This window comes from Pristiophorus japonicus, unplaced genomic scaffold, assembly GCF_044704955.1.
Source record: "Pristiophorus japonicus isolate sPriJap1 unplaced genomic scaffold, sPriJap1.hap1 HAP1_SCAFFOLD_89, whole genome shotgun sequence".
NCBI classification, from domain to species: domain Eukaryota; kingdom Metazoa; phylum Chordata; class Chondrichthyes; family Pristiophoridae; genus Pristiophorus; species Pristiophorus japonicus.
In genome coordinates this window covers 1,802,917-1,816,415 of record NW_027254813.1, presented here as the reverse complement: position 1 = coordinate 1,816,415, position 13,499 = coordinate 1,802,917, and the positions used below count along the sequence as shown (strand labels likewise).

The 13,499-nt window shown below is 47.3% G+C and overlaps 2 non-coding genes across 2 annotated transcripts; both read left to right on the top strand.

The window, feature by feature from the left end:
• The first annotated feature begins 1,691 nt into the window (after nucleotides 1-1,691).
• Nucleotides 1,692-1,763, top strand: trnaw-cca (transfer RNA tryptophan (anticodon CCA)). Its single transcript has one exon. It is a non-coding gene; the product is annotated as a tRNA-Trp (tRNA).
• Nucleotides 1,764-13,200: 11,437 nt separating this feature from the next.
• On the top strand, nucleotides 13,201-13,283 carry trnal-cag (transfer RNA leucine (anticodon CAG)). The gene has a single exon. It is a non-coding gene; the product is annotated as a tRNA-Leu (tRNA).
• Nucleotides 13,284-13,499: the final 216 nt, after the last annotated feature.

Here is a 13,499-nt window from a genome sequence, read left to right as displayed (position 1 = left end):
TCTCAGTTTCTAGTGTTTAAAAGGGAACAAAAGATGAAATGGGTGTCACTGTAGAACAATTTCTCTCACTCAAAGTTAGACGCACTACCGTTGCACCATGAAGTCTAGGTAGCTAGCCTCTGATATTCAGGTTAATATATAAATATATATAAATATATCTATATGTATCATAACCGTTCCCTGGTGGTCGAGGGGTTAAGATCCGGCTCACCAAACTGGTTTCAATTCTCGATCAATTCATCGCATAAAAATAATTGAGGTTTGTGAGACGATTACTAATTGCTGTAAGCACCATGAATACCAATACTTTCTGTGATAGACCGAGCTCACAGACTATATGGCTTCTCCTGCCCTTTGCCGGGCACGTGTTCGGTGTTTAATTTTACAAACTGGGTGAGTTCGCTGATCGCGGGGAGACGGTAGGAGCCTCTGTGGCCCCACTGTGAGGATGTGGAAGTGAACACGGTGGCTGGGTGATCCGTGACATTTCTGTAAAGGGCAGTGGAGGAGAAGGATTGAGAACTTTCAGTGTGGGACAGAAGTTGTTTTCGGTGAGCCAACACATTCCCGATCAGCACAGAGGGAGCTCACTGGTCAGCTTCCCTCTGTTGGGGCTGCTGTGCCAGAGGTTTCTGTAGTGTAGTGGTTATCACATTTGCTTTATATGTGAAAAGTACCCGGTTTGATTATGGGTAGAAACATTATGTTTAAACTTGCTATAAGGAACAATCGGAGGAGAGTTTAGTCTCCTGGATAATGCTGGCTGACCTGCTGAGGTTTCCAGCATTTGCTGTTTTTATTAGCTATTTATTCTCCTGGTAGAAATGCTCCCTTATTCCTGAATTGCTCTTTATTTAACCAATAAATAGATAACTTTCAGTGAGAGAAAATGGATCCACCGGGGACCTTTCGCGTGTGAGGCCAACGTGATATCCGCTACACTGCAGCCCATCAAAGGGTGAGAAACCACTCAAGATAAAGGATGAGCTCACAAATATCAGGGGCAGTGCAGTCTGGTCAACGTCAAACCCTCCTTTCTTATTTAGCAGAGGCATGAACTGGAGTCAGATGCCACAAAGTTTCATTAAAGATACAAATACAAGTAAAACTTCCAAATCGTTTCACTGTAAAATTCTTTCACTTTATTTGAAATCCTACTGCGTTGAATCTGAAAATGATCACCATGGGATTTTATCTTCGCTGCTGATTCTAATTTCTCTGCACGGAAGGAATAACCGGTGCTGTTAAATTTGACAAAAGTTGCCCCAGATTCCTGGTGACATCGGCAATACAGTGTGTAAAATGGGTCAACATGCTGAAGAACATAAGAACAAAAGAAATAGGAGCAGGAGTCGGTCATGCGCCCCTCGAGCCTGCTCCACCATTTAATACGATCATGATCGATGCGATCATGGACTCAGGTCCACTTCCCTGCCCGCTCCCCAAAGCACAGGACAAATGATTGAAGTATCGACTGTCCCTCAGTTAGCATTTCTTTCATTGTGCAAAAGAAGGTGAGGGGTTAATTAATGATGCTTTTCCATAAACGCAACACAAAAGTTTAAGAAAAAAACATACGTTGAATGGCAGGTGAGCACTGCTTCTGACACCTGGTGGGAATGGGCGGGGAATTTAAAGCCCCTTGTATTGTGAAAGCTTCATATAGAGGAACATCTCAAACACATTGTGTAGGCCTCGTGGCGCAACGGTAGCGCGTCTGACTCCAGATCAGAAGGTTGCGTGTTCAAATCACGTCGGGGTCACTGTTCTTTCAGAATTAATATTTTCTTTGCAGTTTGCAAATAACCAGACCCTTGTTCCAAGGTCTGTCTCTCCGTCTCACTGTTTCCCCGGTGTCAGGCAGAGATACGCCTGCTGCCCTCATTTAATTCATGTGACAGGACACACAAGTTCAAAATCAACTTGCAGGTGGCCACACACACCGCCGAGCGGTCTGAGGTGCTGTGATTAGATCGCTGTTTTCTCTGGAGGTGTGGGTTTGAATCCAACTTCTGACATTTATTATTTTTAATCATTAAGCGAAACTCATTGTTTGACACCACGACCAACTCCTTAAAACTGGGATTCAGCAGTTCACCTGCTCGCTCAACATTTCCGTCTGACCTGGTGCTGAAAGTGGAGATGTTTCCGCAGTGTCGCGGTTAACACGTTCGCCTCACATGCGACAGCTCACCAGACGGGAATATTTTCTGTAGCTTTCTCCTCATGCATGCTCAGGGGCGAGTTTGTTCTCCTGTGAAAAGTTCATAAGATGATAAGCATGTAAGAATTAGGGGCCGGAATAGGCCATTCGGCCACTCGAGCCTGGTCCACCATTCAAGAAGATCATGGCAGTTCCTCGACAGCAAGTTTAAACATCTGGGGCAGAGCCAACAGGTACCTGCCTGCAATCAGTGAGTGAACGGTATGTTTGGCAGAAGCCTGGCGAGCTCAGTCGGTGGAATATAAGACTTTTAATCTGAGGGTCGTAGTTTCGACACCCACATTGGACATTGACATTTTTCATAGAATTATAGATTGAGAGAAGTTTGCAGCACATAAGGAGGCCATTTTGGCCAATCACTTCCACCCCGGCCAACAAGAGGCGATCCAGCTTCATCTCACTTTCCAGCTCTGGGTCCATAACCCTGCAGGTTACGGCACTTCAGGTGCACATCCAAATACTTTTTACTTGTGGTATCTACCTTCTCCATTCTTTCAGGCAGCGAGTTCCTGACCCCCACAAACCTCTGCATGAAGAATTTTACCTTCAAATCCTCTTTAAACCTTCTACCAATTACTTTCAATATATGCCCCCTGATTGTTGACCTCTCTGCTATCCACTATATCTACGCCCCTCATAATTTTATACATCTCAATGTTGTCTCCCCTCAGCCTCCTCTGTTCCAATGAAAACAAACCCAGCCGATCCAATCTGTCCTCATAGCTAAGATTCTCCACACCTGGCAACATCCTCGTAAATCTCCTCTGTACCCTCTCGTACAATCACATAATTCCTGTAATACGGTGACCAGAACTACATGCAATACTCCAGCTGTGGCCGAACTAGTGTTTTATACATTTCAAGCATAACCAACCTGCTCTTCTATCCCGTGCCTCAGCCAATAAAGGCCAGCATTCCGTATGTCTTCTTCCCCACCTTATCCAACTGGCCTGCTACCTTCAGGGATCTGTGGACATGCACTCCAAGGTCCCTTTGTTCTTCCACACTTCTCAATGTCCGACCATTTAATGTGTGTTTCTTTCCTTGTTTGCCCTCCCCAAATGCACAGCCTCACACTTCTCTGGATTAAATTAGTGTCACCTGAAAACGTTTTAATCATACCTCCTATATTTAAGTTTAGATCATTGATGTTATCACTAAAAGTCAGGGACCTAGCACTGAGCCCTGTGGAACCCCACTGGAACCATCCTTCCAGTCCCAAACACTCATCAAACATTACCATTTGCTTCCTGCCTCTGAGCCAATTTTGGATCCAACTTGCCACTTTGCCCTGGTCCCATGAGCTTTTACTTTTGTGACCAGTCTTCCAGGTGGGAACTTGGCGAAAGCTTTGCTAAAATCCTTATACACTACATCATACGCACTGCCCTCATCAATCCACTTGGTTACCTCCTCAAAAAATTCAATCAAGTGATCAAGACAAGACCTTCCCTGAACAAATCCATGCTGACTATCCGTGATTAACCCATGTCTTTCTAAATGCAGAAATTAAATCATTGTTAAATTTTATCCTGCTTTCACGGGAAAACACCATTAATTAACCGATGATCTTTGTTGTGCATGTATAAAATAAGTATACACCCTGTACACTCAATGTACAGTTACATAAGACCACTGGATGTATCTTCACACTGTATTCACTATGCTTGTACCACCAGAGGGTGCAACTGGTGGAGACCTCGGGGTCACCTGTACACGACAGGTAACCAGGTATAAAAGGGAGCTCACAGTACTGTACCCTCACTCAGGAGCTGCAATAAGTGGATTAAGGTCACCACAGTTCAAGTACAATACCTTACCTCGTGGAGTCATTGCTAGAGTGCTTACAGACACAATAACTGGTGACGAGAATACGAATTTCCATGTGGCAATGGCTAACCGTGGCACGTTTGAACAATTCGCCGATGGGGAAGATTGGAAGGCCTTTGTGGAAAGGCTCGAACACTTCTTTATTGCAAATGACATGGGGGGAGACGACCCGACCTCGCTGGCTGATAAGTGCAGAGCTATCCTGCTCAGTAGTTGTGGGCCCACCGTCTATGCCCTTGTCAGGGACCTGCTAGTACCAGAGAAGACAATAACATATCTTGAGCTCGTAGCGCTGGTACAGGAACAGCTCAAACCTAAAGAGAGCATCCTCACAGCCAGACACCGGTTCTCTCCCCACCGGTGGATCCGAAGGCCAAGACCTCGCAAAATATGCTGCAGACCTGAGACGATTGGCTGCACCATGTGATTTTAGTGATCACCTCACCGAACCACTAAGGGACATCTTTGTTATTGGAATCGGTCACAAGGGCCTTCTCCACAGGCTGCTCTCTGCGGACACCACGGTCACCCTGCAGAAGGCAATTAACGTGAGCCAGGCATTCATGATCTCAGCCTGCGATTCCAAGTGGATGTCTCACCCTCAGGACTCTAACCCGGCAAGTACTGTGAACCGAAAGGTGCCTTTTAGAGGCAGGGCTGCTGCTAGCAGTCTCTCTCAGGGAAGAGAGAACAGAACCCCGAGTCCCACAATCCTGAGTCCGCCACATGTGGCCAACCGGCCAACACCATGCTAGCGCTGTGGAGGAAATCACAGGGCCCAGCAGTGCCGCTATAAACACTATACTTGCAAAGGCTGTAACATGAAGGGCCACCTCCAGCGAATATGCAAGAGAAATCATACTCACCGAGTCGATGAAGAGTTGGCTGATCATCCGGAGTCCAGCGACGATGAGGTGTACGGAGTGTAAACCTGCACCACTGAGAGTTCCCTCGTGAAAATGGAAGTTGAAGTCAACTATGTTCCAGTCACGATGGAGGTGAACACAGGGGCGAGCCAGTCACTGATGAATCAGGCAGCCTTTGAGAAACTCTGGGACAATCCAATCGAACGACCTAAAATGATCCCGATCGAAGTGAAACTGCTCACCTACACAAACGATACATCCCAGTCGTTGGCAGCGTGCATGTCCAGGTGTCCCATGGCGGCGGGATGCACAGGTTACCTTTGTGGATCATTGCTGGTGATGGTCCAAAGCTATTAGGAAGAAGGTGGATGAAAAAGATCAATTGGAGCTGGGAATAGCTCCAACCTCCAGCGATCGACGTCCTCCGCGGCCCCGAAGTTGGATCCAGCACAACACCTGAAAAACCAACCACCCAACTCGACTGTGAGGCGACGACACAGACCGCTCAACCCAACGGCGAGATGATCAAGGACAAACAACCAGACCTCACCTTCCAGGCTCCAGTGGCAGGACTCCAGAGAAGAAAATTCACGCAGAAGGTAACTTCCCGGCTTCCGTGGCAGAGCCTGGGGAGAAAAGGATCACCGCAGCCTACCGCATGGAGAGAAAGAAGATTGCGTCTGAACCACGAGGTGAAGGGCCTGAAGTCAAGATGGCGGCAGCCAGACCACAAGGGAGCAACACGTGATGCCGAGCTGCGAACCGGATTGGGGTAAAGATTGAAAGACCCTCTTAAAGGAGACCGGCAACCCATCACAATTAAAGGGACAGTTCCACTCTTTATACAGCGATGATGGTGATACAAATGTAAAAGATGTAACTGACAATTTCAAGTTTGTAAATGTAACTAATCATGATAAGTCGGGCAATTGCGGTCAGAACCAATGTATTGTGAGAGTAAACGAAGTGATGACGTGCGATGCTGGGATTTACAAGCATGCCGACAAATCCAAGGGCAACCTCCCGTCAGCACCCAGGTCCAGCGACCATGTAGCCTGCCCCTCCGGGACCAATGTGATACCCCAGGGAGTGTGGCCACACACAGAGGGAGCATACCAGCTGCAGGGCCAGTGATCAGCGGACCGCAAAGGCACCATTACCGGTACCCTGCCCCCGATTGGCTCTAACTCTCTGGCCACCAGGGCCAGTACTGGCAGCGAGCGGATAGCACCCTCCTGCCCTCTCAACGGGACCTGGGATGACCAGGCTCCCACTATCGCTGAAGAGCAGCAGGGAGACACCGCAGCCCTCAAAGGAGGACAAGGGGGCCACACACTCCTGTGGCTCTGCCCATCACTAGGCAACGGCAAAGGCTCTGAGACTCAGCCAGGTGAGCGATCTGAGCCCACCCAGCTGGCAGGGGACACAGCTCCGTCATCAGACAATCTGCACGCAGTCTGGTTACTCTGGAACTAGTGTCCTCACCCACCTGCACCTACACAACCCAGGGGCAAGTCTGTGACACCACGTATGTACCTTACCTGTAAAATGTACTTGTTCCACTTCTGCAGAACCCAAACAGTGATGTAACTAATCCGATGTTTTTTTGTTCTTTCTGTCTGTACAGGTCTGCACATGCAGGTGTTGAGCCACACACAGGGTCTATGTATGGCGGGGGGGGGAATGGATGTATGTAGCCATGGACACACATGGATCACACCCAGAACCCACACAACCCCCACTGCAACCTCCAACCATCCACTGCTGAACATTTCCCAATGTCGTGGCAATAAGGACTTGGGGGTCCACAGGGAGAGAACCAAGCCAAAGCATAGACAAGGTGCAAGGGCTTTGGGCACTCAAGTCTCGGGCAAGAGCACACAATGCAAAGGCCAGTGGCACAAGACTTAGGGGAGAGTGATGTTGTGTCTGTATAATATAAGTATACTCCCTGTACACTCAATGTACAGTTACATAAGACTACTGGATGTAACTTCACACTGTATACACTATGCCTGTACCACCAGAGGGTGCAACTGGTGGATACCTCGGGATCACCGGTACACGACAGGTAACCAGGTATAAAACGGAGCTCACCATCCTGTACCCTCTCTCAGGAGCTGCAATAAATGGACTAAGGTCACCACAGTTCAAGTACAATACCTTGCCTCATGGAGTCATTACTTGAGTGCTTACAGACACAATAGATATAGATTGAACATTAAATGGTAGGACATTGAGAATTGTAGAGGAACAAAGCGACCTGGGAGTGCATGTCCACAGATCCCTTAAGGTAGCAGGCAAGGTGGATTAGCTGGTTAAGAAGACATACAGAATGCTGGCCTTTTTTAGCCGAGGCCTAGAATAAGAGAGCAGGTGGGTTATGCTTGAATATAAAACACTGGTTAGGCCACAGCTGGAGTACTGCGTGCAGTTCTCGTCACCACTTTACAGGAAGAAGACTGTGATTGCACTGGAGACTTACAGAGGAGATTTCGAGGATGTTATCGGGAGTGGAGAATCTTAGCTATGAGGACAGATTGGATAGGCTGGGGTTGTTTTTCTTGGAACAAAGTGGGCTGAGGGGAGGTATCATTGAAGTGTATACAATTATGAGGGGCCTTGATATAGTGGACACAATGGGCCCATTTCCCTTAGCAGAGGGGTCAACAACCATGGGGCATAAATTTTAAGTCATTGGTAGAAAGTGTAGGGGGGATTTGAGGGGAGATTTCTTCACGCAGAGGGTTGTGGGGGTCTGGAACTCACTGCCTGAAAGGGTGGGAGAGGCAGAAACTCTCACCACATTTAAAAAGTGCTTGGATGTGCACCTGAAGTGCTGTAACCTGCAGGTTTATGGACCGAGAGCTGGAAAGTGGGATTAGGCTGGAGAGCCTGTTATTGGCCGGCACGGTCACGATGGGCCGAAATGGCCTCCTTCGGTGCTGTAAACTTCTGATTATGTAATTCGATGAAAAATAATCACCAAACGTGGGCTCGCACCTCTGACCCTGAGATTTAGAATCTCATGATCTACTGACTGATTTAGCTGGGCTTCTGCAAAATGCACCTTTTTGTCGTTGATTACAGCTCTGCCCCAGATGTTTAAACTTGCTGTCGAGGAACTGCCAGGATCTTCTTGAATGGTGGACCAGGCTCGAGGGGCCGAATGGCCTACTCTGGCCCCTAATCCTTACATGCTTATGATCTTATGACATTTCACAGGAGAACAAACTCGCCCCTGAGCATGCATGAGGAGAAAGCTCCAGAAAATAATCCCGCCTGGTGAGCTTTCACATGTGAGGCGAACGTGTTAACCGCTACACTGCGGAAACATCTCCACTTTCAGCACCAGGTCAGACGGAAGTGTTGAGCGAGCAGGTGGACTGCAAAATCCCACTTTTTAGGCGTTGGTCGTGGTGTCAAACAATGAGTTTCACTTTATGATTAAAAACAGGAAGTGTCAGAAGTGTGATGTGAGCCCACACCTCCAGAGGAGACTGCGACCTGAACACAGAACCTTGGACCGCTCGGCCATCCTGACTATTTAGGGCAATAGGTGGCCAACTGCAGGTTGATTTTGAACTTTGTGTCCTGTCACATGAAATAAATGAGGGCAGCAGGTGTATCTCTGCCTGACATCGGGGAAACAGTGAGACAGACCTTGGAGCAAGGTTCTGGTTATTGCCAAACAGCAAAGAAAATATTAATTCCCGAATTACCCTGAAGAACAGTGACCTCGACGTGATCTGGGATCAGACACGCTACCGTTGCGCCACGAGGTCGATACAGCACATCGGAAATGTTTGACTATATGAAGGTTTCACAATCCAAGGGGCTTTAAAATCCCCGCCCATTCCCACCGGGTGTCAGAAGCAGCGCTCACCTGCCAGTCACCGTATGTTTTTTTGTTCAACTTTTGTGTTGCTTTCACGGGATTGCATCATTAATTAACCCGTCACCTTCTTTTGCACAATGAAAGAAATGCTAACTGAGGCAGAGTCGATACTTCAACCATTTTGTTCTGTGCTTTGCATAGAAACATAGAAACATAAAAACAAAGAAAACAGGTGCAGGATTAGGCCATTCGGCCCTTCGAGCCTGCACCACCATTCAATATGATCATGACTGATCATTCACCTCAGTACCCCTTTCCTGCTTTCTCTCCATACCCTTGATACCTTTAGCCGTAATGGTCACATTTAACTCCCTTTTGAATATATCTAACGAATTGGCCTCAACAACTTTCTGTGGTAGAAAATTCCACAGGTTCAGAATTCTCTGAAAAAAGAAGTTTCTCCTCATCTCGGTCCTAAATGGCTTACCCCTTGTCCTTAGACTGTGACCCCTGGTTCTGGACTTCCCCAACATCGGGAACATACTTCCTGCCTCTAACCTGTCCAATCCCTTCAGACCTGTATATGTTTCTCTGCGATCCCTTCTCATTCTTCTAAATTCCAGTGAAGAAAAGTCTAGTTGATCCAGTCTTTCTTTACATGTCAGTCCTGCCCTCCCGGGAATCAGTCTGGTGAACCTCCGCTGCACTCCCTCAATAGCAAGAATGTCCTTCCTCAGATTAGGAGACCAAAGCTGCACACAATATTCCAGGTGAGGCCTCACCAAGGCCTGCGTCCGCGCACATACAGAGGCTGAATTCCAGGATATAGTCGACGTATTTACTGAGGCGTATGAAAGCATGGGCCTTACGCTAAACATCCGTAAGACAAAGGTCCTCCACCAGCCTGTCCTCTCCGCACAGCACTACCCCCCAGTCATCAAGATCCACGGCGTGGCCCTGGACACCATGGACCACTTCCCATATCTCGGGAGCCTCCTATCAACAAGAGCAGGCATCGACGACGAGATTCAACACATCCTCCATGCGCAAGTTCAGCCTTCGGCCACCTGAGGAAAAGAGTGTTTGAAGACCAGGCCCTCAAAACTGCCACCAGGCTCATGGTCTACAGGGCTGTAGTAATACTTGCCCTCCAGTAAGGCTCAGAGACATGGACCATGTACAGTCGACACCTCAAGTTGCTGAAGAAATATCACCAACGACGTCTCCGCAAGATCCTACAAATCCGCTCGGAGGACAGATGAACCAACATCAACAGCCTTATTCAGGCTAACATCCCCAGCTTTGAAGCACTGACCACACTCGATCAGCTCCGCTGGGCAGGCCACATAGTCCGCATGCCAGACACGAGACTCCCAAAGCAAGTGCTCTACTCGGAACTCCTTCATGGCAAACGAGCCAAAGTGGGCAGCAGAAACTCTACAAGGACACACTCAAAGCCTCCCTGATAAAGTGCAACATCCCCACTGACACCCAGGAGTCCCTGACCCAAGACCACCCTAAGTGGAGAAAGTGCATCCGAGAGGGCGCTGAGCACCTCGAGTCTCAACGCCGAGTGCATGCAGAAATCAAATGTAGACAGCAGAACCTGTCCCACCCATCCCTTCCCTCAACGACTATCTGTCCCACCTGTGATAGGGTCTGTGGCTCTAGTATTGGACTGTTCAGACACCAAAGAACTCACTTTAGGAGTGGAAGCAAGTCTTCCTCGATTCTGAGGGACTGCCAATGTAGATTCCAAAATTCATGAAAACCCCCCAGTGTTTGGACTCACTGAAAAGGAAATTCGATTTAGGCCTATTAAACATAAAGTTTGGGATTCTAAAAAGCATATGGAGGAAATCTACAATTCTTAACCAAGTTTGGGATTTTAAAAGGCATGTTTGGGCCTGTGGAGAAAAGCTGCAGTGACAGAGGGGTGGGATTTAGAGTTTGGAGATTGTAGCTAATCAGTTTGTCTGGGGGAGCTCTTCAACCATAGTCAGGCTCCCAGAAAACATTAGCATTTATACAATCGACCACGGAAGAAACATTATCCACCCTACCCACAGGACCCAAATGTCACATCCATATTCCAACACCTTTTCAACATGTATAGAAATATCTGGCTCAGCCCAGACTTCCCGAAGCCAAAGCAGTGCTATTACAATGGACAAGAGTTCATCAGTTCATAAATAAGGAGTATCACCATCCCAAAGTCTATCAACCCCAGATTAAAACATTTAATCAAGTCTCAGTTAGCTAGTCCGCCAAAACTTATACAAAGAAGACCACTTAAATCAATGGGCAGCAAAACTTAAACAAAAGAAAAGTTAGATTTGGCACGAAGATTAAGCAGCCTCTCAGGGTATAACTGGGGGCCTATCGTACCAAGAGCAACCTATTTTTCTGACCATTACTTTGGAACAACAAGATCAAGATCGAGAGCACACGGCGAGATAACACAGGAAGAGACATCACGACATCAGAGAAAAGAACTTCAAAAAACCAATCAGGGGAACATCAATACCAACTGACTTGGTAACAGGCATCAACCGGACCACCGCGACCGACGGACCCAACCAGGAAAATCAACCACGAGAAACCGGGGTCCACGCAAGTGTTCCAATCTACAATTTGTGCCTCGACTGTCCAGCAGGTAAAAATTACCGAAACAACTTAAAACCCTATTGATGACAAAGGATACCGGCTTCGGGACAATCAGAATACTTCGTCACAGACAAGGCACCGGAAGACTGGAAGGTAGATCACACCGGTTGTGGGAGAGCTGGTTGGCGGTGACATGAACGTGTCTGCAGTGTGCGGGACCAGACTGCTTCCACACATCCACAATGAATGTCCCACCCTTTATTTGGGAAAAGTACAACTGAGAGTGGACAAGTTCCATCCCGGTCAGAGCAATCTGAAGCTTTAACTGACTGACACCCGAGTTTGGGATTGTAATGTCTGTCAGCATGTAATGCTTGTAGCGCCACACTGTGGATGTGGACGTATTGTGTACTGCAACTGTATAGTTAATCATTGAAGAGAACAGGCTCTTTCCGGAGAGTTCCGAGAGAGCAGCCTGCATGTTAGGAAGCTGTGTGTGCTGTGCTCTGTGAAGATATCACAGGGATGTCTTGCAATTTGTGCATCTATCAGTCTCTGTGGTGCAATGGATTAGTGCGTTCAGCTATTAACTGCAAGGTTGGTGGATCGTAGCCCATTCAGGAACAATGCCTTTAATTGTTTTTCCCTGAGGATTCTGTGCTGTGCAGTTCCAGGTTGTCATTGTGCGTGTTGGCTGCACGAATATATTCCGCAATCATTGCCAGCTGTGCTGTTATCAAGTTATACCAACTGTTACTTGCATTTTCGCGTGGTTGTTCATTGTCTCGTCGCCAATTGATACGTCATAATAAAGAATGAAACTGAGTACTGTGAACGATGAGTAAGTGTGACATTAGCTCCTTTAATAAGACTCCAGAGTGCTTATATACCATGCACCCAATGGATGCTGGAATCCCTTGGGACTCCAACAGGTCGGCCCTCTGGTGGTGGTGTGATACAGGTGGCCAAGGGTTAAATACATATCACAAGGTGTGTACGGAAATCAACCATCAAAAGCCCTGTCATTAACCACAGGGGTTTCCGGCAATTTTCTGATCGCAAAGCGCTTTCAGTCCTTGTCCTTAAAATTGCAGATGTGGAAATTGGGGAGTTTAATTACTTTGAAAGGAGAATATTGTTGTTTGGTGCAGTTCCGGTCAGAGAATTGTTTGTGAATGGAACTTTTTGCAGAGAGAGGGATTGAGCATTTCAGCTTGTTGCTGAACACTTCTCTCTGGGCACTGAGTTAAGCAGCAGTTTCCGTAGTGTAGCGGTCATCTTGTTTGCCTCACACGCGAAAGATCTCTGTTGCGAGCCTGGGCGGAAACATTATTTGTGAAGCAAAAGCTTGTCTGCACTAAAATTGAACAAAAGCAGTCCAGAGTACATTGTCGCATGAGCAATGAACATTTTGAAACTAATCTACTCAAATACAGAATGTGTAAAATCAGATTGGGGATAAAATTTCATCAAGGATTAAAGTTTCACTAATTATTAAAGTTCAGTTGTTGAAATTTCGATTGTCCCTGTTTGCATTTCTTTCATTCTGTGAAACAACACTATCGGTTTCTTCCATCAGATCTAAGTTGCATTTGAAACCCACAAACAGCTCATTAATTATTCGCTCTTCCCCAGTTCCAGAGCTCAGAGGGTTATTGTCCATCCCTGGGAAGTAAGCTACCTCAGACCCGGGCCAAACCTCCCCGTGCACCGATCACAGGCTCAGGAAAACCCCGGGGGAGAGGATATCCCGGTCACTGGGCCTTCCAGCAACACTGAACAGGCGCCCGGTCTGAAACTTTCCCGAGTAATAACTTATAACTGAAGCATCAACAGTCAGGATGGCCGAGCGGTCTAAGGCACTGCGTTCAGGTCGCAGTCTTCTCTGGAAGCGTGGGTTCAAATCCCACTCCTGACATTCAGTGTTTTTAATTGCAAACTCATTTGTTTTGACACCATTCTGAAGTGCTTTGGGACATCCATCGAACATAATAAAATTACTCCACTTCAATTACAAACGGTGATATCAAAGTTACTTCCCAAACCGGGAAACGATCCCGGGTGGCTGTAGCGAAAGGAATGGTTTTGTGAAGCATTGAAAGGTGCCCTGTAAATATCCCGCACTGCTCATTTA